This window comes from Panthera pardus, unplaced genomic scaffold (genome assembly GCF_024362965.1).
Source record: "Panthera pardus isolate Hobbes unplaced genomic scaffold, ASM2436296v1 HiC_scaffold_15, whole genome shotgun sequence".
NCBI lineage: Eukaryota > Metazoa > Chordata > Mammalia > Carnivora > Felidae > Panthera > Panthera pardus.
In genome coordinates this window covers 38,080,082-38,102,379 of record NW_026526710.1, presented here as the reverse complement: position 1 = coordinate 38,102,379, position 22,298 = coordinate 38,080,082, and the positions used below count along the sequence as shown (strand labels likewise).

The 22,298-nt window shown below is 42.2% G+C and overlaps 1 protein-coding gene and 1 long non-coding RNA gene across 3 annotated transcripts in view; one reads left to right on the top strand and one right to left on the bottom strand.

Moving 5' to 3' along the window:
- The window catches only part of LOC109248566 (uncharacterized), a 35,092-nt gene extending 31,698 nt beyond the window's left edge, over positions 1 to 3,394 (top strand). The window contains exon 3 of the long non-coding RNA XR_002072118.2: positions 3,043 to 3,394. This is a non-coding gene — a long non-coding RNA (uncharacterized LOC109248566). The remainder of the gene's footprint in view (positions 1 to 3,042) is intronic.
- The window catches only part of COLEC12 (collectin subfamily member 12), a 194,998-nt gene that overhangs the window by 77,857 nt on the left and 94,843 nt on the right, over positions 1 to 22,298 (bottom strand). The window lies entirely within an intron of this gene.

Here is a 22,298-nt window from a genome sequence, read left to right as displayed (position 1 = left end):
TGGATGTTTCCAGTGCTGTTTTCTAACACAGTGACAAGCTCGCTTTTGGCAGATTAATTGGTAGAGTTGTCAGCACAGCTGCCTTTTATTGCCAATAAATGTGGGTCCCTCTGAGCTGTGGTCTTAATTATTTGTTATTTCTTTTTCCAAGGGGGGTAACATATGTCCTTCTTTAGCTGGTGTTTTCTTGCATCAGGGCAAGAAACTGAAGGGTGCACTGAGGCATTTATCATATGGCAGTGACTAGGAGCGTTAGAGAAAGCAATAAACTAGCAGAAGCTGGAATACTCTTCTACTAGCCTTTTTCCTTCTCTCGATCCTCTCACTCCCCCCCCTTTCTCCTCCCCACCAAACCCGTGCTTAAAGGCAAGAGGCAGAAAAACTTCTGCATCCAGTTTAAGCCTCATGATAAAATTTCTACTGGTATAATATTGTGATTTCCCTCTCCCCATTTAAGAAATGTTTGAAGTGGGGCACCTGGGTGGCTCAGTCAGTTGAGCGCTGACTTCAGCTCAGGTCATGATCTCACAGCCCTGCATTGGGCTCTGTGCTGATGGCTCGGAGCCTGGAGCCTACTTTGGATTCTGTGTCTCCCTCTCTCTCTGTCCCTCCCTGCCCATGCTCTGTCTCTCTCTCAAAAGTAAACATTAAAAAACAAAAACATAAGAAATGTTTGAAGGCTTCTAAGCCATAGGGCAATCCCTCGGTGGTATTTTCTTATGCAATATTTGAGAACTATCAATCTCAGCACCATTGATTCAGATACAACTATAAATGACTATTTTTATAGCTCTTAAAAATAATGTACTCTAAGAAAATTCAGAAACTTTGTTGACAGTATTTACAGAATTAGGCAAAAACTGTTTTGATGAGTGTAATCACTGTACAAATCATGTGTAATTTGAAAATCTTCAAAATCCTGTTGGATTTATCACTGTTTTTCCTTACATGTAACAATATTAATGCCATATAAAGCAGAATCCTGCTGAGTTTACTTTTTATCCTACCAAGAAATATTCAGTTCAGCCAATTGTTAGCTCTTTCCAACATTGGGGATCTAAGGGAATCAAAGGAAAATGTAATCCATTCGGGAACACATAGGTCTGTTTTCAGCCAATAGTTTCAGTATCTTCCCCACAAAATGTTTTACTAGATTTGCTGCTAGGCAGATAGATGTGAGCTTCACCTTCTTCATGTCTAGCTTCTTGTCAAGGGGCTAGGGAACTGTAAAACAATCTCAGCTGGACAACAGGAGGGATAACGAGCAAAAAGAACTTGGTAATAAGCCATCTACATAATTGGGACATGAAACAAATCAAGCTAAAATGGTAATTTTTAAGGCTGTTAGTAGCACTCAGCTTCCACAATGGCAAGACACAGTAAACTACTTATTACACTATTTTATTATAGTCAAATACCACCTCATTTTAAATGGAAGCCTTGTAAAATTGAACTAGATTGATGTCTTAACCAGAGTTATCTGTATAATCTCTAACTAAATCTGCCTAATTGGGTCATCAGCAATGGCTCTTTTGGCCATTAGTCTTAATTAGCATGGCGCCATCAATACTGCACACACTCACATGCCTTCCAAGTAGGAGCTAGCATTAGCCACCTACCTTTTTTTTTTTTTTTTTGAGAGAGAGAGTGCATGTGTGGGGGTGCAGAGCAAGAGAGGGAGGGAGAGACACACAGAGAGAGAGAATCCCACTAGAGAGAATCCCACACAGAGAGAGAGGGAGGGAAAGAGAGACACGCGCAGAGAGAAAGAATCCCACTAGAGGCAGAGGGGGAGGGAGGGAGGGAAAGGGGGAGGGAGAGAGAGAGAAGCGGGGATCATCCAAAGTAGGGCTCATGCTCACCTGAAGTGGGGCTTGAGCTCACCCAATGCGATACTCAAACTCATGAACCAAGAGGTCATGACCTGAACCAAAGTCAGATGCTTAACCGACTGAGTCACCCAGGCGCCCCCACCCGCCTTTTTATGAAGAGATTCACTCAAACATATGTATGTGGGTCTCCCCAGATGCCAAGCATACATCCAGTGAAGGTGGTAAACCTCAACTTTAACTTACTGAACTGATTAACTACTTGTGGCCAGCCAATGTCCAAGAGCCAGTATGTCACAGGGATGGACTAAATAGAGATAACACTGGAGAAACAATGGGAGGTATTCCTGGCAATGATGGGCTACCAACTCATTAATGTGACCCTGAAGCCAGCTTTTGCCACAAAATCAGAGTCCCAGGGACACTTGAAGAGGAGCAGGCACATCAGTAATTGTAATAACTGACTGTCCTTAGAAAATTCTCACTCACCATTACTGCTCCCTTTCCTTCAGGCCAAGGAACACTTGGGAGATCACACACCTTTCATCCCAAGCCAGGGTCTGCTTTACACTTTCAACATAGGGAGAAGTTTGGAGTCCTCCTGTCCCCATCACTTTGGAGTCCTCCTGTCCCCATCTCTGCATTGCTCTTCTTTCTCCCAAATGCCATCTACCTGTCCCCCAGCTCCCGGTGAACTCACTGTGCCTATCAGCTAGTGGCATTTCCTCACTTGCTGCCCTCTCCAATGCCCCTGGATTCTGATGACCTCTTCCTTCTATAACAAACATTTCCTCTCCTGGTGAGTATGTAAGCCAGGTGTTAGAAAGAAACAACTTGTCTTTATGATTCACAATTTATTGTGAAAATAGAACAACTAGCCACAACTCTCCCAAGGGTATTAACAATTGAAAGGATGAGCTTATTGACAATATTGAATTTATAATTGATAGACTTCCAACCAGTGTAACTTTGAAAAGGAAGCTGTTTCAGGCAGAATGAGGAAAGGATGTTTGAAAAGATACCTATATCCATTTCACACACACACAGCCATGCTGTACAATACTATGCAGCAATTTTTAAAAATGACATAGTGCCATATATACTTAAGTGGAAACTCTCCAAGGTACTGTAACAGCAAGCCCCTATGGGGATTCTTTAATCCAACCACAAGGTCAAAAATAAGGTCATCACTGGTCTTCTCCCACTACTTCAGAATAATCATCCCCTCTGCTCCACCTACTCCCCGAGAGAATCAAGCTCACTCAAAATGCCACCCACAGACTCAAGCCTGAAGAACAGAGCTGAAAACCTGGCACAGCACCTATGAAAAATTGTTCAGCCCTGACCCTGGCCAATGGATGTGGAAATCTCATCTGTGGTCAAAATCACACTCACAGATCAGGCCACAGATGCAAATCCATTTTCTGCCATGGTATCCACAGACCTCATCTATAGCTTTCTGATGACTGGCTTTCATTCTAACTGAAAGGCCAACAATAAGATCCTGATGGAATTTTTCCTTAACATTAAAAGCACAAAGGGGCACCTGGGTGGCTCAGTCAGTTAAGTGCCTAACTTCGGCTCAGGGGCTAGAGTGCTCCAAATCACATCTGCATTTCCCAAGAGCAGGCCTCAGATGCTCTCAAAATCTGGGAAGGGAAGCCAGTCCTGCTGCACAAATGGTGGTTTGTTACGGAACAGGCCTACGCCTGTTGTCCTGTGAGCTATTTTTGAAAAAGAGGCAAGATGAGTAAGTTGAATTAGAATCTTTCAAAGCAGAAACTACTTTCCAGGACCCAGATATTTTCAGAAATGTTCCATTAACTATTTCAAGGCACAAAAGATCATTTAGCAAATCACCCTTTACTGTACTTAAAGGTTAAAAAGATAACAAAGGCAAAGGCTCCTTTAGTGCATGAATTATAATCCTAAAGACTTAAGAAGGCCCTGTTTTCCTAATGCCCTGGCCACAGTACAGCAGCAGGTCACAAAGACACAAGGACAGTCCTTGCCTGCTACACTGGTGGGTCAGACATCATCCCCACAGCAGCAAACTGGGATCTGTTAGGAAGTAACCATGCAGGTGGCTGAGGGAAGCTGTGTGTTGATGGGGAACTGGTTCCACTCTTTCTCTCTTCCTACCTTCCTTTCTTTCTTGTGTGAATTTCCAGTTTTACTGCAGAGCCATTTAATGGCTTTTTCCAAACCAGTCTCAGGTTTGGATGTCACAGAGTCTTGTTTCCACTGACTTAACATGAACTCCATCTCTAACAACTTGGGAGGTTGGAGAGAAGAAAGCTCTTTGGGGATGTACCTACTTTCATCTTGTAGACTCTCAATGTTTTGAACTGAAAAAGACTTAGGAGATGATACATTCTCTCATTTGAAGAGTATGTACCAACTGGATGCCAACTGGAAAGGGGTGTGTGGTAATGTGTGTGCCCAAACAGAGAAGAGAATAGGGAAAGACGTTCTGGAATGTTTTACCCTGATTGATTTGGGGAGGGGTTACTTTGGGGTATCTTTGGCAAGTAACTGCAGCAAAAGTGTCTCCATTTTTCAGCAAATACACAACATGTTATAAGTTAACAGGCAGTATGCCATATTAAGATCTGCCATCTCCTCTTGGGCAATAAACTGGAGATATTTAGTGCTATCTTGAGATCACCTTTTTGAGTGCCTGTGGCTCTCTTGTTGTAAGAACTCTTGTTGATTGGGAGGAGATTCTGCCTTTTGGGACAGTAGTTTATAATTAGTGCACTGTGCCATCGATGTCTGAATTTTACTTCCTATTTGTATTTTGGGGGGGGGACCAAGAGAAAACAGCCTACAACCACAAATTCCCTGCTGCACACCAAAGTAACTAGATACAAGTTAGCTGTTTGGATGTTCAATGAAAAAGTAGGTAGGAGGCAGCAAGAGTTTATTTTTACTTAAGTAGAGTACTCAGAAAACCAATTATTACAATATACAGAGTTCAAGTTCATCCTTACATCTATAGTGAGTAAGTACCTTTGGGAAGATCTCGTCATTTAATATCAACAGATAAGATTAAAGTTTATACAATGTTTTTGGAACTAATCTTACATTATACTGAGAACATGCACATCTACACACGCAATAAACTTTGTATGTTTAGTAAATAGAAGACCGAAAGAACAAATCGTTGGATGGTCTCTGGCCCATGAGTACCTGGGACCATCCAGGGAGCACAGGAAATAGGAAGTGCATGGCTTTAGCATTTCTGCCTAAGGAGTGGATATTTTTTTCTGGGTTAAACTGCAGGGAGACTTCCATCCCCACAGTGCATGGAATTTTTTCCAATTGGCAGTATATAGCCTGGTGGCTGCTGAGCACAGTTATCATAACCTACAACTCACTATTCTTTTGGATAAGTCAGATACATCTTGGAAGAAAGAAAAAAATAAAAGACCCAGGTTATGACCCTTGCTCTCCTCCCCCATGTCCATGTCAACTTGGTCAAGCCTTTAGTTTTCTCATCTGTATTATGGGATAATCATACCAGTCCTGCTCAAAGTTTTATGCAATTCAAATTAGATGCTGGGTCGGAATGATGGAAATCTATTTTATAAATTGTACAATGTTGCATAAATATGTGGAAAGTGTGTTTTATATGTGGTAAAATTTACACTCTTTTAGTTTACATGCTATTTGGTGAATGCCACACACACACCAGCCTGTTGGATCTATGTTTATGCTTCACACAATTGCTTCAGCTGCTAAGGAAAAGGGCTAATGTCAAAAGATGCTCAGCTCACAGCTTGACTTGTATAATGTAAGGGCTCTTTATACATCTACCTTCAACCTAGAGTTCACAGCAAGACACGTGCTGTCAGGTCAGGGAACTCACTTTAGCAACCCAGTCCTAATTCCAGGTCAGCTGGAGCTGAGCCATGGATTACACTATTAGTCCAGGATGACAGTTACTTTCCTTCTATGATTAAACATCTTTGGAAAGGATTTCTGTGTTACATAACCCAAGGTTCAAACTCTTTTGTTCTTGAGTTGACAATGAATAGAAGCTTAAGTTCACTGTCTGCTGTCCAATACTTTTTAAGAGTCCTGTTGTAAGAAATAATATTCATGGATGATTGCCTAAAAGATACGAACAACTTCTATCCCTTTATATACCCAAAATTGTATCCGCACACCAAGCCAAATGATCAAAAAAGCAGCAGGCTTAGGCTGAACCGCTCTGGCCCGGTGTAGAGCTGCTTTTACTGAATTACACTTTGGCAGTATGCCATTGGCTTGCAGTGAGGGACATTATAAGAAACAGTTCTATAAAAACTGCTAGTGTAAGAATGTTGTTGAAGATATTTCCACTGTATCTCCACATTGAGCATTTGATGAGAATCAGTGGAGAAATGTCCCTTGGGTCTTAGTTCCAGCACAAACCTGTTTCTCTGGCTTTCTTGATATGGGCACAGGAAAGTGCCTATTTCCCTTTTTGCTGTGGTTTTAGGAAGTGCAGAGTCAAATTTTTGTGCTACCTCTAACAACTAACTGTACATAAACTGTATATGAACAACTAACTTTCATGGTCTTTTCCATCCTCATCCCTCATACTTTCTACTGTTTAATTTCTTCTTAATGTGTTTATTATGTGTATTTCTGTAAACTCTCCTAAATTTTTGAAAAAAAAATGTGCATTTAACTTGTGGGCCCTGAAAAGGCTCTGCCAGATCACATCTGCCTTTCCAGCCTTGTCTTTTGCCATTTTCTACCATGACTCTGTGACCCAGTCACACTGACCTGCATCATGCCTCGACTATGCTGTGCCCTTCTGTGTTGTTCTCCATCTGTCTATGCAGATTCCTCTGCCTGGAAGACCCTTTGCCTGTTTCTTAGTCAAGTGAGATCCTGGCAGAACTCATAGTTTCTGTCTTTGTTCCTGTATGGCTTTTCATCCATGCCACCAGGATAGCATTTATATTATCTCCAGTACACTAGGTATACATCTGGGTCCTTTGCTAGATCATAAACTCCTTGAAGGCAATTTGCATTTATCTTTGTATCTCCAGCACCTCACCACAGCTCCATATATATATATATATATATATATATATATATATATATATATATACACACACACACATATATATATATATGTGTGTATATATATATAATAACTGCTCAACAAATGTTTGTAAAAGTAACAAGTCAATGAATACTCCAGAACCAGAACTGGGACCCCTGGGAGACTCGTAACAAAGTTTGATAACAAGCTGCATTTCAGTATTCACATGGGCTTGACAGTGGTGGCTGCTGGAGGCACAGGTACACATGCTGGTATCTTCCAGAGTTTGAGATAACTGGCTACATCAGTCTTTCCTCAGAGCAAACCCCAATCCTCCAAATTTCTTCTGGAGACAGGAATACAGGGATGCTTTTTTCCCCCCACGACTCTTGCCTATGGCATTTGCTACCTGGTCAAATTCCAGCTGTTTGGCATTGGTGATGCTAACACCACAACATCAAACCCAAAATATAAAAAAAAGCTACACCTGATTCTGCTTTTTGATTCCACGGGACAGAGAAGAGGGGCCCAGGTAAAGGGAGCAGGTAGGAAGCAGTCTGGTATACTGGGGGCCTCAAGGGTGCACACATGCATATGAATGTTGAGGAAAGCTAACACCAGCAACCAATGATTCAATCAATTTTCCAAACACTGGGATGAAAATGATGCTACCACAGCCTCCCCTGTCCTTCGAGTGCCAGCATAACTTCTCATTTGTTCAAGAATCCAAAATATCCACTGGATGATGAAACAGAACATGAAAATAGCATCACACTGTTTACAGAAGAGTCTTGCACCAAAACACATTCAAAGGGCACTGCAGAGCAATTTTAATATAGTAAGCAGTAACTTTCTGCCTTGGAGCTTTCCCATTTTTGCCTTTTGCTTGGTGTTTGCCTTCCTGGAAACCTCACAATAAAACTAATAGGACTACTACAGTTTCAACAGGAAGACCACGGAGTCCAGCACCTCCATTTTACAAGTGGGCAAGCCGAGCCCCTGTCAGATACACTGAGTTGTCCAATGCTACACAATGAACTGGCAGCAGAACCAATGCTTGATACTCAGACCATTGTTGCTCCCAGGATCTCATGCCAGCTGCCTCCTGGTAGTCCTCAGACAAAAATTAAGTACAAATAACCAGAAACTCCTGGGAGAATAAACCAACCCACTTGTTTCTACATTAATGCCAACTCAGTTAAAAGAAAAAAAAAAGCCCTCTATTAAAGGGCTAACAGACTCAGTTAAACATCTGAGCACGTGATTAATGTGTACAGGGACAGGGACAAGGTTGCAAAGAAATGTTCTATCTTCGAGCTTGGCATCTGGGACTAATTCTGTAAACACTTGGGGAGAGCCTAGCATCTGCTGACCCAAGTGTTGGAAGAAGGAGAGGAGGTGAATGAAAGCAGGGTGTGCAAGAATGCAGCAGAAATCTTGGTCTCAGATCTCCTACTCTGCTGACGAATGTGTTATGTATGTCACTTGGCAACTGGGACATGGCGTGCATCAGCAAAAAGACACTCAGGGTTTCTGCAGTTGAGTTGGGAGGGCACAGGGCTCTACAAAGAGTTCACAATTCAGTTGGAAGTGCCATAAGGAACACAAGAGTGCTGGTGCCTTCTGGTTTTAATTCTGGCACAATATCCCAATTTTAGGGGGCCACATGTGTCCACAATCCCTGGGCACGCACAGCACAAGGCAAAGGCTCATGTTAGGATGTACCGACTCAACCACGGGAAGGGCACTAGACTTTTTTGAGTTTCTGATTGCCTTTTTTAAACAATAAAAACATGGATCATAATCCTTCCCAGAAAAATGTGAGGTTAAAAGTTTAATCTGAGTTCACAGCACACACATTCCAAGGGGGCACTGTACTTGGGGAAATTACTCACCTAGAGTTTATATAAGTTCCGAGGCGATTAGAGTCAGCCGACAAATTGGAGCCAGGACACGTTTACATTTAAGGCTTAAAACGTAGATTCCTCTTACAGAAAGAAAGAATGAGGGGGGAAAATCACCCAATGTTTCTTGTTAAGGGACCAGACCCCATTAAGTGTCAGTCCATCATCTCAGAAAGCGTGGGAGATGCCAACACATGATCCCTCTCTGTCCCTCTTGAAAAGCACACGTCACATCTGCTTGCTATCAGTATTTATCTCACAGCGTGCGTCTGACTCATTTGGAAAACTCAAAGCACATGTTTATTCCTGCTGAGGAATCAGCCATTACTATGCAGTTTTACAGGTCTTCTGTAACCCAGAGCACACTGTGATGAAAAGAGCTGCCAGGGAGGCAGGCTGGGCTCTCAGTGCTGCCTGGTTTGATTACATGGCTCCCAGCTTTGTATGTGGAGAGAACACCTTCCCATCCTCCAGTGAGCTCTCTTTCACTTCTAGTCTGGGTCACAACTAACTCCCCTTCTTAGTCATACAGTGGGTGAAGACCTTAAAGCAAGTGTGTCTGGGAAAGAGTGGCAGCAGTTAATGAGAATGAGAAACACACAGCTTGTTAATTGTTGGAAACTAATGGCATTTGTGCAGCAACTCAAAAAGTCTTGGTCACAAAACGAAATCTACGTGCTCTTCCTTTTTTTTTTTTTTTTTTTTTTTTTTTTTTATCCCTGTCTTTGGGGTGGCTCCTGATAACTGCAATACAATTCTCACACTGGGCTTCTGTGCACCACCTAATCTGATTTCAAGTGGCTTCTCTAACAACACTGAAGATGATGGCAACGTGAACCTACGTTACCTGGGCCTACATAAAGCCACACTCTGGGATGAAGGATGAAAATTCGTTAGACTTAGTGTTTTGCCTGTTGGATCTTTTTTTCTGACTTTTGGCTGTATTCTGCCAAAATTGACTGCAAAGCCATGGCAGGACAACATAAGTGTCTTTGCATGACTTAGGAAAAGGTGCCCCTCCAGGCAGATCAGCCCTTCTGGAAACCCTTCTGCAGACCCAAACCTGCACAAGTGAATGCAGCAGCCCTGGCAAGAGCTTTTCCTAAGCCTTTTCTTTCCAGAGACCTTAAAAAGTGACAGAAACTCTAAAGTTTATTTGCTTTAACTGGAAAAGCCACACTAGGATGATTAAATGCAAGAGGTCAAAGGTTCTAATCAAAACCTACCATGGGGCATCTGGATGGCTCAGTTAAGCGACCACCTTTGGCTCAGGTCATGATCTCACGGTTCATGGGTTTCAGCCCTGAATCGGGCTCTGTGCTAACAGTATGGAGTTTGCTTGGGATTTTCTCTCTCTCCGCCCCTCCCCTGCTCACACGCTCTGTCTCTCAATAAGCATTAAAAAAAAAAACACACAAAACCCTACCATATACTTTTGTGTTTGCTGAATGTTGAGTCCCACAGAGGGCTGGACGGCAAGGCTGGCATGAGTTAGCCATACCCGATGGGCCTCCATCTGGTCAGATGAGCTGATAATCCTCAGTTTGCCCAAGAACCAGCTGCCAGACAGAACTTGTTGCTTTGGTGAGTTTGTGTCCACTTTCTTAAGCTGTGTCCTTAGTTCTGCATACCTCTGGAATGACAGGGAGATTTCCTGTCCTCCTGGTTTGTATATGCCTTCCCACTTCTTGTCAGTGGCCTCTATCATCCCTCAGATTTTGCAGGCAGGCCTGTCCTCTGTGGCCACTCTTATCTTTCAACAGACCACCAAACTCTGACCACCAACTTTAGTAGGTGCTATTTCCTAGTTCAATGGGTTCCAAGCATTCGAACACAGAACCCCCAACTTCATTACTTTATTTATTCTTTGTTAACTGATAAATTATCGATGCAGGCTATCACATAATTACTTAATAGTTCAAAATACACTTAGAGTGAAAGCTATCGTAACAATTACACATGTAAATTTTCATCCATATCCCCCAGTGACATTTTAATAATTTTGATGGTTTTCTGGCTAATGCTTGGCAAATCACAAGAGACTGTCACTGTGTCTACCCTGTAACACTGTCACCTTATAATGTGATTGGCAAACCATTTTTGGGAGGCATAGGAGAAGTGTTTCCTGTGTTTAATTTTTGTCTATTTGGTTCTCTCAGGGATGTACTGATAGAATGCTATCTTTAATCCATGGTTCCTTTATAGGAGTCTTTTATTTTTATTTATTTTTTTAATGTTTATTTTTGAGAGAGAGAGAGAGAGCGAGAGCATGTGCAAGCATGTGGGCAGGGGAGGAGCAGAGAGAGAGGGAGACACAGAATCCAAAGCAGGATCCACATAACCTGTCAGCATAGAGCCTGACGTGGGCCCCAAACCCACGAACTGTGATATCATGACCTGAGTCGAAGTCAGACACTTAACTGACTGAGCCACCCAGATGCCCCTACAGGGGTCTTTTAAAGTCATATGTTCATTTCATGGAGGTTAAAACTAGACAATACAACTGTCAAATCCATTCAACTAGGTACCAGTAACCAAGCATGGAGTACTCTCTGCCTTTGAGGACTTGGAGACAAAAGTCTAAAGATTGGCCCACTCTTTCACTTAGGGTTAATACCATGTCACCCAGCCAGGAAAAAATGCAGTGGGTTTTATAGCCACCAGAAACATGAGAATTTCACAGCTGACTCCACATCTACATCATTTCTGGTTCAGAGCACTTCCTAGCAAGAGAAAGGAAGTTACAGATACCATGTATGTCCAAAAGTCTTAAATGCCTCCAAAGGGAAGCAGGTAAAGTATACGACCTAACTTTCTAGGCTTAAAACAAACAAAACAAAACAAAACAAAACAAAACAAAACAAAACAAAAAAACAGGGTCTGTCTTCACTCATCTTTCCTCCATGGGCACTTCAAAAAAAGCATGGGAGCTACAAGACAGCAGCAAAAGGCATGCTGTTCCTCCTTCCATTAGCCCACATTGCCTTACCTTCCGCAATAATAACACCTACGGTCTTAACACCTTCCGTAAATTGATTTTGTCACCCCATTCTAGGTTTGAAAAATTAGAGCTGCTATATACATTTTCAATCCGAATGGTCGTGATTTCTAGTTTTTGAGGAATGTTGCTACTTTATCCAAGAAAAGCAACCACCAACAAGATGAAAGGAACTAGCCACAAATTCCCCTTTCCACCCACTTCTACGGTAAAAGCACAAGATCAGCGCATTTCTCCAATGTTGCCAGTGAAGACTTTTCTCCAATGCCCTTCTGAGCCAGGTCTCCCCTCTGTGCACAAGCCTCTCTCTCTGACGGCAGAAGCATCTCTGTGCATTCAGTGGGCCTGATACAAGAGAGGGAGTCTGGGGGAAGGGTGGGGAAGCTGACTTAGCAACTTAGCAGGGTCAGTCACAGGAAAATTCTATCGATGGGAAAAGCAGATTCAAACTGTGCAAGAGTTAGAGGAGTTAGTTAACCATAAGTTAACTCTAAGTTAGCTTCTCCAATGAACTCTCTGATTCACTGGCATCTGTAATGGAGTTCAAAGAAGTCAGTTATTATAAAGAACAAGAAGAAAACCAGCATTGAAGCCAACTGAGGCTGTGGATTGAGACATCCAGAATCTCTAGTCTTTTCTGGAATGGGGGGAACATGTAAGCTGACAGCTTTGACCTCAAGTTCTACATGCTGCCTCTTTTTGCACTAGGTGATTCTAAGTGCCCATGGACTTAATACAAGAAGAAAAGAAGGAATTAAAAGCTGGCCTATATGTAGTATCCAGACCTAAATCCTAACCCAAACATATCCAAATTCTTCTGATCTTGTTAAGATCAATGTAAGTAAACAAAGCAGGTCCAAATAATGCCAAGCAGTTGAGGGCCACCCATGTATACCAGGCTACTTTATCAGCAGCTCGAGGCACTATTTATAAAAAAGCAAAACCAACCAAATAAACCAACAAAAGACAACACACAAAAACAAACCCAAAATGCCATCCCAGAAAATGCACAATGGAGTCTGAGGTTGAGGACATTTTCCACCCTGTCTCAGGACTGAATTTCAGATGACTGGGGTGGGGACCACCAGCACTAGAGACCTGGGGTGTGTGACAGGGAAATGAGCCAGGAGAGCAACTTAGTTGAAAAGATACTTCTCGGGGGACCCGGGTGGCTCAGGCAGTTAAGCATCTGACTTCAGCTCAGGTCATGATCTCGTGGTCCGTGAGTTGGGGCCCTGCGTCTGGCTCTGTGTGGACAGCTCAGAGCCTGGAGACTCCTTCAGATTCTGTGCCTCCCTCTCTCTCTGCCGCTCCCCCACTCATGCTCTCACTCTCTCTCTCTCTCTTAAAAATAAACAGAAAGAAAGAAAGAAAGAAAGAAAGAAAGAAAGAAAGAAAGAAAGAAAGAAAGAAAGGAAGGAAGTAAAGGTACTTCTCAGTCCCAGGTGGGCAGCTCTGTGCCCCTATAGCTGTTCCTACTAGTTGGGAGTCCTTTCTGTCAAACTCTCCCCAATGGCAGGCCATGCTCTGCTATCCATGTCATGTCATTTACTAATTTATTTGTCCATTTAGCAAATATTTATTGAATTCCTCCTAAGGGTCAAGCCCTGGGGATATACACATGAATGGAACACACATGGCCTCTACCTTCTTTTGGAGCTTTCTCTAAGTCTCTCTGGCAGGCTGTTTGCTTGAGTTTTAATCCTGGTTAACATGTAGACACTGTGGGGGCAGAACTAGACTTGGCTGTTGCCAGTTAAGCAGGGTTTTGAAATTCAGACTGACAGTGAGTACCTGGAAGGAAGCACTGGGGCAGATGTGTGGTGGGAACCATGGTAGAGCACTTGGGAAATTAATTTTCATCTGTTTCACAGTTTGCTTGGGACTAGCCCAACCTATAACAGACCCCGGTTCTTGGCTCAGTCCTCAGACAACCCTTGTTAAAGGGTGGACATGGGGGGGGGGGGCAATGACTGGAGAGGCTATATTTATTCAGAGTCTATAGAAAGTCCCAAGACACAGTTTTAGCTAGACTTTCAGCTCTCTCTTTGTGTAAGTGGTTAACCCTTTTCATCTCCATTTGCGTCCTCAGTGCAGACTGAGGTAGTGCTTGGGAGGAGTAAAACTGCAAAAAGACAGTGGCAAGTGGATATCTAGAAGCTGGAAAGGGCACACATAAAGTCTAATCTGGATAATCTCTGGGTACTGGATAATGAAGCACTGGTGTGCTCTAAGAGTGGAGCAACTTTCAGTTTAAATCACACCAACTGAGTGTTCAACAGTTTCTAGAATGAATAGATCCTTCTGATCTGTCATAAGTTCGTGCACTTGGAATAACCAATAACGTATAGTTAAACATGTAATAAAACTTAAGGGAAAAGAGAGTCCAGGGCGTGCAGGGGAAATGAGCTATTACTCCTCTGGCATGGAAAGGCCATTGTGTTTCATGTATGATTTGACCATGCTTCAGGAAAGCAATTTTAGCTTTAAATGGCACATTTCCTTTCTTCTTTTATTAGGCTTCCTGAAGGGTTATTTCACCCCAGGTACTTTCTTATTCTGAGTAGTATTTCAGCTGTTTCGTGCAAACCCAGATATCTTGCAGAGATCTCAGTAATATTTGGTATGTCACTAACGGTCAACAACTGGCAGACTGTGGTTCTGGAATCCTGAGCTGCATACTTGAATCTGTGATGGATGTTTATAACTGTCGGAATGTGTCTTCAATCATCACAGAAATGCCTGAGCACATGGCTGTCTGTTGCGCAATGGAAGACGTGACTGACCATGTTTCTTAAGATGGGCATTTGTGCCATTATTTATTATTGTTCTGGTAACATTTACTATTTTTGAGGGCTTGTTGTTCTGTTTTAAGAAATAACAATTTGAGTGTTCCCCCCCCCCCCAAAGAAATAGCCTCAACCTTCTTTCCCCAAGTTTTGTAGCAAGGCAGCATCTGGGAACATATGGTTTCAGCTTCCTGAAAAATAAACTTTCCTTTCTTATTTTGTTAAGATGAATTCTTTATTCCTAGTGAAACCAAGACTAGATTAGTTAATGGAATTTTATTTCCTTGGAATTTATCTACATGGGAACATCAATCTCATTAGAGCCTCTGGAGGCAGGGGCTAATGGAATGTAGACTATCTTGCACATGAATGTCTTCTAATCATGAAACAACAATTCTTACATAGGAGCCACAAACATGTGCTTTTTTTCAATACTATCTGCACTCAGGCTTGCTTCAACCTTCTTAGTATTTAGGTATCTAAAATTAGTTATTCATGAGTGAAATAAAATATTTGTATTTGCATTATAGTTCTTCAGATCTGTAACCAGCTCACACCAGCTGGCCTTTTAAATAATTCCTCTGTAAAATCTCCAGTAACTCCGCCACTCAAAGCAATGCAGTTACCTTTGGCTTCCTTACAGGGATTCAACCCCTATTCCAAGGGAAACAGACCAGGTTTTCAAAAAGCCAAATGGTCCTTGGCGCCTTAGCTGCTCATGAAAGTACAATTATTATCGACAGAAAAGATACTTTCTAATTGTCACCAAGGACTTGTCCTCAGTGTTTTGTGATCTCAGATCAAAAGTCTCCAGGTGTCGTGGGTGGGGCCAATGCTAGCACTTGGCTTAGCTCCACTGTGCATCCTCTAGGCATCTCAATGTTCTTGTTTATGAAGCTGGGCCATCTTATCCTTTACAGATACTCCACAAAGTACCTCAAAGGAATACGCTCAAATACTTGCTTCTGTATAATTCCTGGAGGCATGGCACTGGCCACATCATATTGCATAAGACTTCACAGCAGGCTTCAAACCTTCTTTCTTCAGGGTCCAGGGACAGGAAGGCTGAAAACTAGCTGTGTTACATGATGGTCTGGAACTCAGAGGACCCGAGGTGGCCTGAAAGGGATGGGTGGCTTCTTGAAAGACTCAACACTTAGCTCTGACAAAGTCCTCCTCTATGTTACACCAGCAGAAAGAACTATACACTGGAAAGCGCAGTTAATACATTCTGAGTCCAACTGCTGCTTTACCACACTTCATGGTTTCCTCACCTGTACAATGAGAGTTGGATATTCAACAACCTTCAGGACACCTTCAGGTTTGTTGCGTGATTCTGTAATTCCATTCTAGTCAGAATCATGTCCTAGCAGACTGTGGTGGAGCAAAGCTGCAATGTAACTGTATGAAAGAGGGAACTTATGATAGCCTGGCCAGATGACACAAAGATGAACCAGAAGTGAGGTATAGAAGATGCCCATGTCTTGTCTCCTGTAATCTAAAAGATCCAGAACTTCTACTTTCACATAATAAAGTAGTTGCCGTCTTAGCAGTAGTTGAATGAGGGCTATTTCCATGGCTGACACAATTCCACTGCCACCCCCATCCCCCACCATGGGCAGCAGTGAACGTTTGTTCCTTGCTTTCGGGTGTGTGCGTGGGAGAACTTGGTGGATTGGTGTGCACGAAAGCAGGAAACGTGTACTGGGCACAAAGTGATTAAACAGCTATGGCCTGAGTTGCCAATTTGGGGGAGAGTCTATAGTGTTATATAGTGTTGGTGCTTCTGACGATGAGCAGTCCATGTTCACTTCTTTAAGGGTTAAGTTACTCTGCCCTTCAAAAGGACTTTTCAACTCCCCATCTGTAGCCTTAGCATTCAGAAGAATGCTAATCCTTGGAGGACTTTTAAATACTTGCTTCTTAAGAGCTAAACTTTAAGAAACAAAGACTAACAGCTATGTGCAACCAGCTTATGAAAGACCTTGAGGTAAGAAGTGCAAACCAGACCAAGTGAGACAAGATCATGATAGAAACGACTCAGACGGGAGCAGAGCCCCACTAAGGGTGACCAAATCCTCAGGGATATGGAACCAGCAACTGATAGCAAAACTCATTCTCTTCTTTATGGTTTGTGGTATCTACGCAAGTTGTATAAGGTCCTTACTTATCAGAGGGTGTGTTTTTAATCACTCCCAAGAAATTCCTTTGTTGTCTTCATACAGACCCTGAGTTTAAAAAAAAAAAAAACAACCTTTCAGAGGTTGTTGTAAATAAACATATGACCTGGGTAGACACAGGTGCCTACAAAAGACAAGATTCTGATGCCCAGAGTGGGAAAATCCAGACTAACAGCACCCATTTGCCAAACCTTCCAATACAGCACTGCGTGTGCTAATAACACTTATAAAAATGCATAAAACAACAGAATATGAAGCAAAAAGTATTTTCTTTTGCCTTCAGTGACTCTTTACTATCCAAATTTCTGAAAAAACAGCTTGGAATGAAAACCTATCAACCTAATTTCTGCTGGAAATTTCAATCCAAAAGATAAATGGAGACAAAAAGATTAAAAAGTTGTATTTCCATTAGCTAACCAAAGTGGGGAGCTGACAAAAGTATCCAGCTTGGAAAAAACTAAAAGACAAGTTATCTTTTCAAATCTAAAATGTCCATACTCTCTATGGTCCCAATTTTGCCAGGTCCCTGGGCAGCCTTCTCATTCCCCTGAAGTCAAGCAAACATGAAAAAGGGATGGTTACATTTTGTTCTCACATACCTATGGTTCTAAAAAAAGGGGGGGAGGGGTTGGAAGGGGTTTTCTTTTGCTGCTATAGAATTGGAAGGACTCCAAGATCCAACCCAGGGCATCTTCCTTTTTTTCCCCAAATGTATTCCTAGTTGGGTTTTTAAATTTACTTTAGGTAAAATGAGAATAGCAAAACCATCTGAAAATTAAGCACGAAATGGAAACTCTGATGCTTTTATCTTCATACACGGCAGCCCTGATGTGCTGGTAGGATATAGTCATGAAAGCAGCCCTAGATAAACTTCGGTGACTTCTGATCTCTCAAAATCCGTTTATTCCCTTGAACCAGAATAATTCCTATGGCTCTGTTTATTAGCAATTGTTTTTCAAAGTTTGGAAAAAGGCGGGGGGGGGGGAAGCAAATGATAAAACAAGAATATCACTCCTCTGCCAGAGATTTACAAGATACTAAAATAAATTAAAATTTACTCTAACAATATGGAATCCCAAAGTGCCTTTCATATATTTAAAGATATGATCAGTGTGATAGAAATTTATGAGGCACTGGCTTATGGTGTTATAAACCAAGGCTTTTTTTTTTTTTTTTTTTTTTACCAAGTCATGAACTTGTGTTACTGAATAAAATGAAATATTCAAAAGACAGATGGAGCCACATCTTAATATAAAGTGGAACTAAGGACGGGGCTGTAAAAATTGAATGAAAAAGTAGCCACTCAGGAGCGCCTGAACGTCAGTTGGTTAAGCATCTGACTCTTGGTTTTCGCTCAGGTCATGATCTCATGGTTCATGAGATCAAGCTCCAGATCAGGCTCTGCGCTGAAGGAGCGAGCTTGGGATTCTCTCTCTCCCTCTCTCTCTGCCCCTCCTCCACTTTGCACTCACTCACTCTCTCTCTCTCTCTCTCTTCCAAAATAAATAAAAACTTAAAAAAAATAGCCATTCCAACACAGCACTTTCAACCAAACTGATTTATTCATGGCCATATGGCTGGCAGTCAATATGAATGAATCAGATATGCAATGATGGGAACATCTGGTTTACCTTCCCATCTCCCTCTCACCCCACCCCATCCTATTCTCCTCTGGCTACATCTACTGGGCTCTGACCTTCGACTTTCCTTCCCTCTCTGGCTCCCTGCTTGCCCCTTGGACTGGCATGGGACACTAGCCTGGCCCTCAGTGCTCTCTAGGATTGGCCTGTACCCCTCTTTGGTTCATTTTGCTCTTGTATCTCTGGGTAGTCACCTCCCCACTCAGTGTTGGACTCTAGATGCCAAGTTCAGCTTTGGGCATCTGGCCAACACTCTGAGCAGACTGATCCAGACCACCAGGAGGGACAACTAGTGTGCGTTAACAACGGGTACCATAACTGAGGGTTGATGGGGGTTGGGGGAGAAGGGAAAGTGGGTGATGGGCATTGAGGAGGACACCTGTTGGGATGAGCACTGGGTGTTGTATGGAAACCAATTTGACAATAAATTACATTTAATAAACAAACAAATGACAAAAAAAAAAAAAACAAAACACAATAGGTACCCCTAGGCTGCTCTTCCTGTGTTGAGGCCACTTTATCTAGGCTGTGTTTTGATAGCAAGGTATGGTGTTCCTTGATTTCACAGCTGCTTCTGTTGGAAGAACATAAGTATAGAGGCCAAGAATCAGATCAAGCTGGTTGAGGGAAGCACAGGGGCAGGAATGTGAGTTTCCTGTGGCTGAACTGCATCCCCAGCATCAATATTGAGGTGGAACGTTAAAGAATGTTAAAGAAATGTCCATCCAACCCCATTTCAAAAAAGCTCTCCTTATGATATCTAGAAGGACATAAAGTATGAAAAATCTCAGAGACGGAAAAGGTGTCAAGAAGGCTTAGTTAAAATATGATATGCATATGTGTATAGAGAGATTTATTATAAGGAATTGGCTTGTGTAATTATAGAGGCTGAGAAGTCCCAAGACTGGCCTTTGGCAAGCTATAACCCAGGAGAGCTGATGATGTTAGACTGAAAGCCAGTTGAGACCCAAGAAACACCAGTGTTTCAGTTCAGTCAAAGGCAGGAAGAGACCAAGGTTCCAGCTCAAGGCAGTCAGACAGAAGGACCCAGTTACTCCCAAGAGGGTCAGCCTTTTTCTTCTATTCAGGTCTTTGACTAATTGTAGATGGCCACTCATATCAGGGAGGGCAATCTGCTTTATTCAGTCCACTGATTCAAATGTTAATCTCATTCCGAAACACCCTTACAAACACACCTAGAATAAATATTTGACCAAATGTCTGGGCACCTCACAGCCCAATCAAATAGACACATGAGATTTGACCATCACAGAAAGTGACCTTACAGATTACAGGAAGCAAGGAGACTGCAAGGTGTCGATCCTGGCTGCATATCAGAGTCACCTGGGGACTTTAGAAATAGCTGTCTGGGCCCCATCTCGGACCAAAAATCAGAACCTCTGTGAGATGGAGCCTGACATAATTAAAAAACCCCAAAAAACAAAAACACCTGCCCAATGATCTGATATGTGGTCATAATTGCAAAGCTCTGGACTAAAAGGAATACAATAAATGGTTGGAGAAATGATGAACAGATGGAATCCAGTTGCTGGCACTAGCCTAGGAGATGAATTTTTAGTAGGTCTTCTTCAGAACGCAAGAGGTTAAGTCAATTTCTTTGGTTTTCAGCATAAGAGGATTTTCCAGCTTGGCGTGGGGAATGTATCCTGGAAAGTGTATGGGTTTCAGGGTCTGAAAGACTTAGGTTCAATCCCAGCTCTACCACAGAGTTATTTAGCCTCTCACAAATCCCTGGCAACCCCCATTTCCTAACTGGTAAACTAGGGATAATGATGGCTGAGTCGACACTCTTAGAAGGTCAGCACAATGCCCGACCCTGACAGGATACCAGCAAAGGCCATTCTCTTCCTCTAAACTCAGCAGGGATCAAGTATTATTAAAACTTGAGAACCGAAAACGTTACTATCATACATGTAATCCCATCTGTATTTTCAACACATAAATAATACATCACATACCACATCTCTTTTAGCAGTCTTTCTTTTCAATCACTATCTTGTACCAAAAACTGGTTCATAAACAGAAAAAAAAAAAAGATGTCAGATTTTGAACTTGAAAAGGTATGAATGCAGGATTAAACTTGAATTATTCATAGCTGTCTCAAAGTTGAAACTCTCCAAGGAATTCAAGTATCGCCAAATATTGAGGGAAAAAAATGGGGGAAAATAAAAGGGAATAAAGAGATGAGGATGATTTCTTTAAGTCAAATTTCAGAGACAGGAAACAGGTCTAAAATCAGTAATGTGTCCAAAGCCCCTCAAAAAATAATTTTGCCACAATTAATTCACACTAAAATAAGGCTTGCAATGCCTAACTCAGAAATGATCGTGCTCGACAATTATTATCAGCTTATTAACCTTAAATGGAGCAATAATTCTTCAAAACCCAAAGAATATCATTTGGATATTCTGCTAGCAGACAAATGTTTTTAAGTTCTTAAAGAAATGTCTCCTTTCCCCAAAATGTGAGCATTCCTATAAAAAGTGGCAATGACTTCTTTTACTTATGATTTTTTACATATGTATTTACTTATGAAATCAGTCTATTACATTGCAGGCACAACTTACATAGCAATACTGGAACACACTAACATGGTGGGTTCTCTCACTGATTTGATCCAATAGGTATTTATTAGTTTCCTACTGTTAGTATAGGACTCCTCTCTAACTACGCAGGTGTATTTATATTTATACACAAAAACCACACCTATAAGAATACGGTTCACCTAACTGAAAACTGATGTGGAGTTGCATGGGATTTATTAGGTATGCATACGCAAAAGAAGCAGGAAAGATCATCTCTGTCCTGGCTGAGTTAACAAGCTGAGTGAGGCATGTGGTGGAAGAAAAATGTCAGCAAATTACTAAATTGTGAGATCTGGAACAAGTTACTTAATTTCTCTAAACTTCAGTTCTCACCTCTGCAAAATAGGGTTAATAATACCCTCCCTGTAGCATTATTTTTGAGGATTAAGTGAAATTATGCATAAAGTACCAAGCACGTGGTAGACACTTTTCCTCTTGCATAAACCCAAGAAACAAATGTTTCCTGCAGGTGGTTTGGTGTCCTTCTGGTTTGTTAAGTGGTACTGCGTGTTCGTACAATATTGAGCTTGAAAACCAAGCTGACTAAAACTAAAGCTCCAGGACTTCCAGCTTCCAGGGAGATGAAGTGGATGCACTTACTCTCGTTTTTCCTACTAAGTAAAAATGAAACCCTGGACGTCAGATATTAAACAAATGTGACACTGTGAGAGGAAGGAGAAGGCAGACTAGTTAGAGACCTCAGGACACATGGAACAACACAGTGGTGAGTTGTTCTTATTTCTTTGTATGTCAAATACCCCCAACAAAAGCCTGCTTTGGAAAGGGGCAGCCTTGCAAGGTAGTAAACTTTTAAAGTAATAAACACTGTGCTCCAGCGGCGCCTGGGTGGCTGAGTCGGTTAAGCGTCCAACTTCGGCTCAGGTCATGATCTCACGGTTCGTGAGTTCGAGCCCTGTGTCGGGCTCTGTACTGACAGTTCAGAGCCTGGAGCCTGCTTCACATTCTGTGTCTCCCTCTCTCTCTCTGCCCCTTCCCTGCTCATGCTGTGTCTCTGTCTCGAAAATAAATAAACATTAAAAAAAATTAAAACAAAGCAAAACAAAACACTGTGCTCCAGCTAAAACTTGCACACACAAAAAATGTGACCCAACCTCCCAGGTGGGGAGCCTAGACTTCCACCCTTGTGAGGCTGTAATAAGGTGCCCAAATACCCGCAGTGGGGTGGTGGTGGTGTCAGGAGTTTCATTATAGCCTCGTGATAATGAGGCCACCCTGCCTGTGGTGTCAAAGGAGAACCTCCACCCCTGTCCAGCAATAATGCTTAATAATGAGCAGTGATAATAGTGAGCA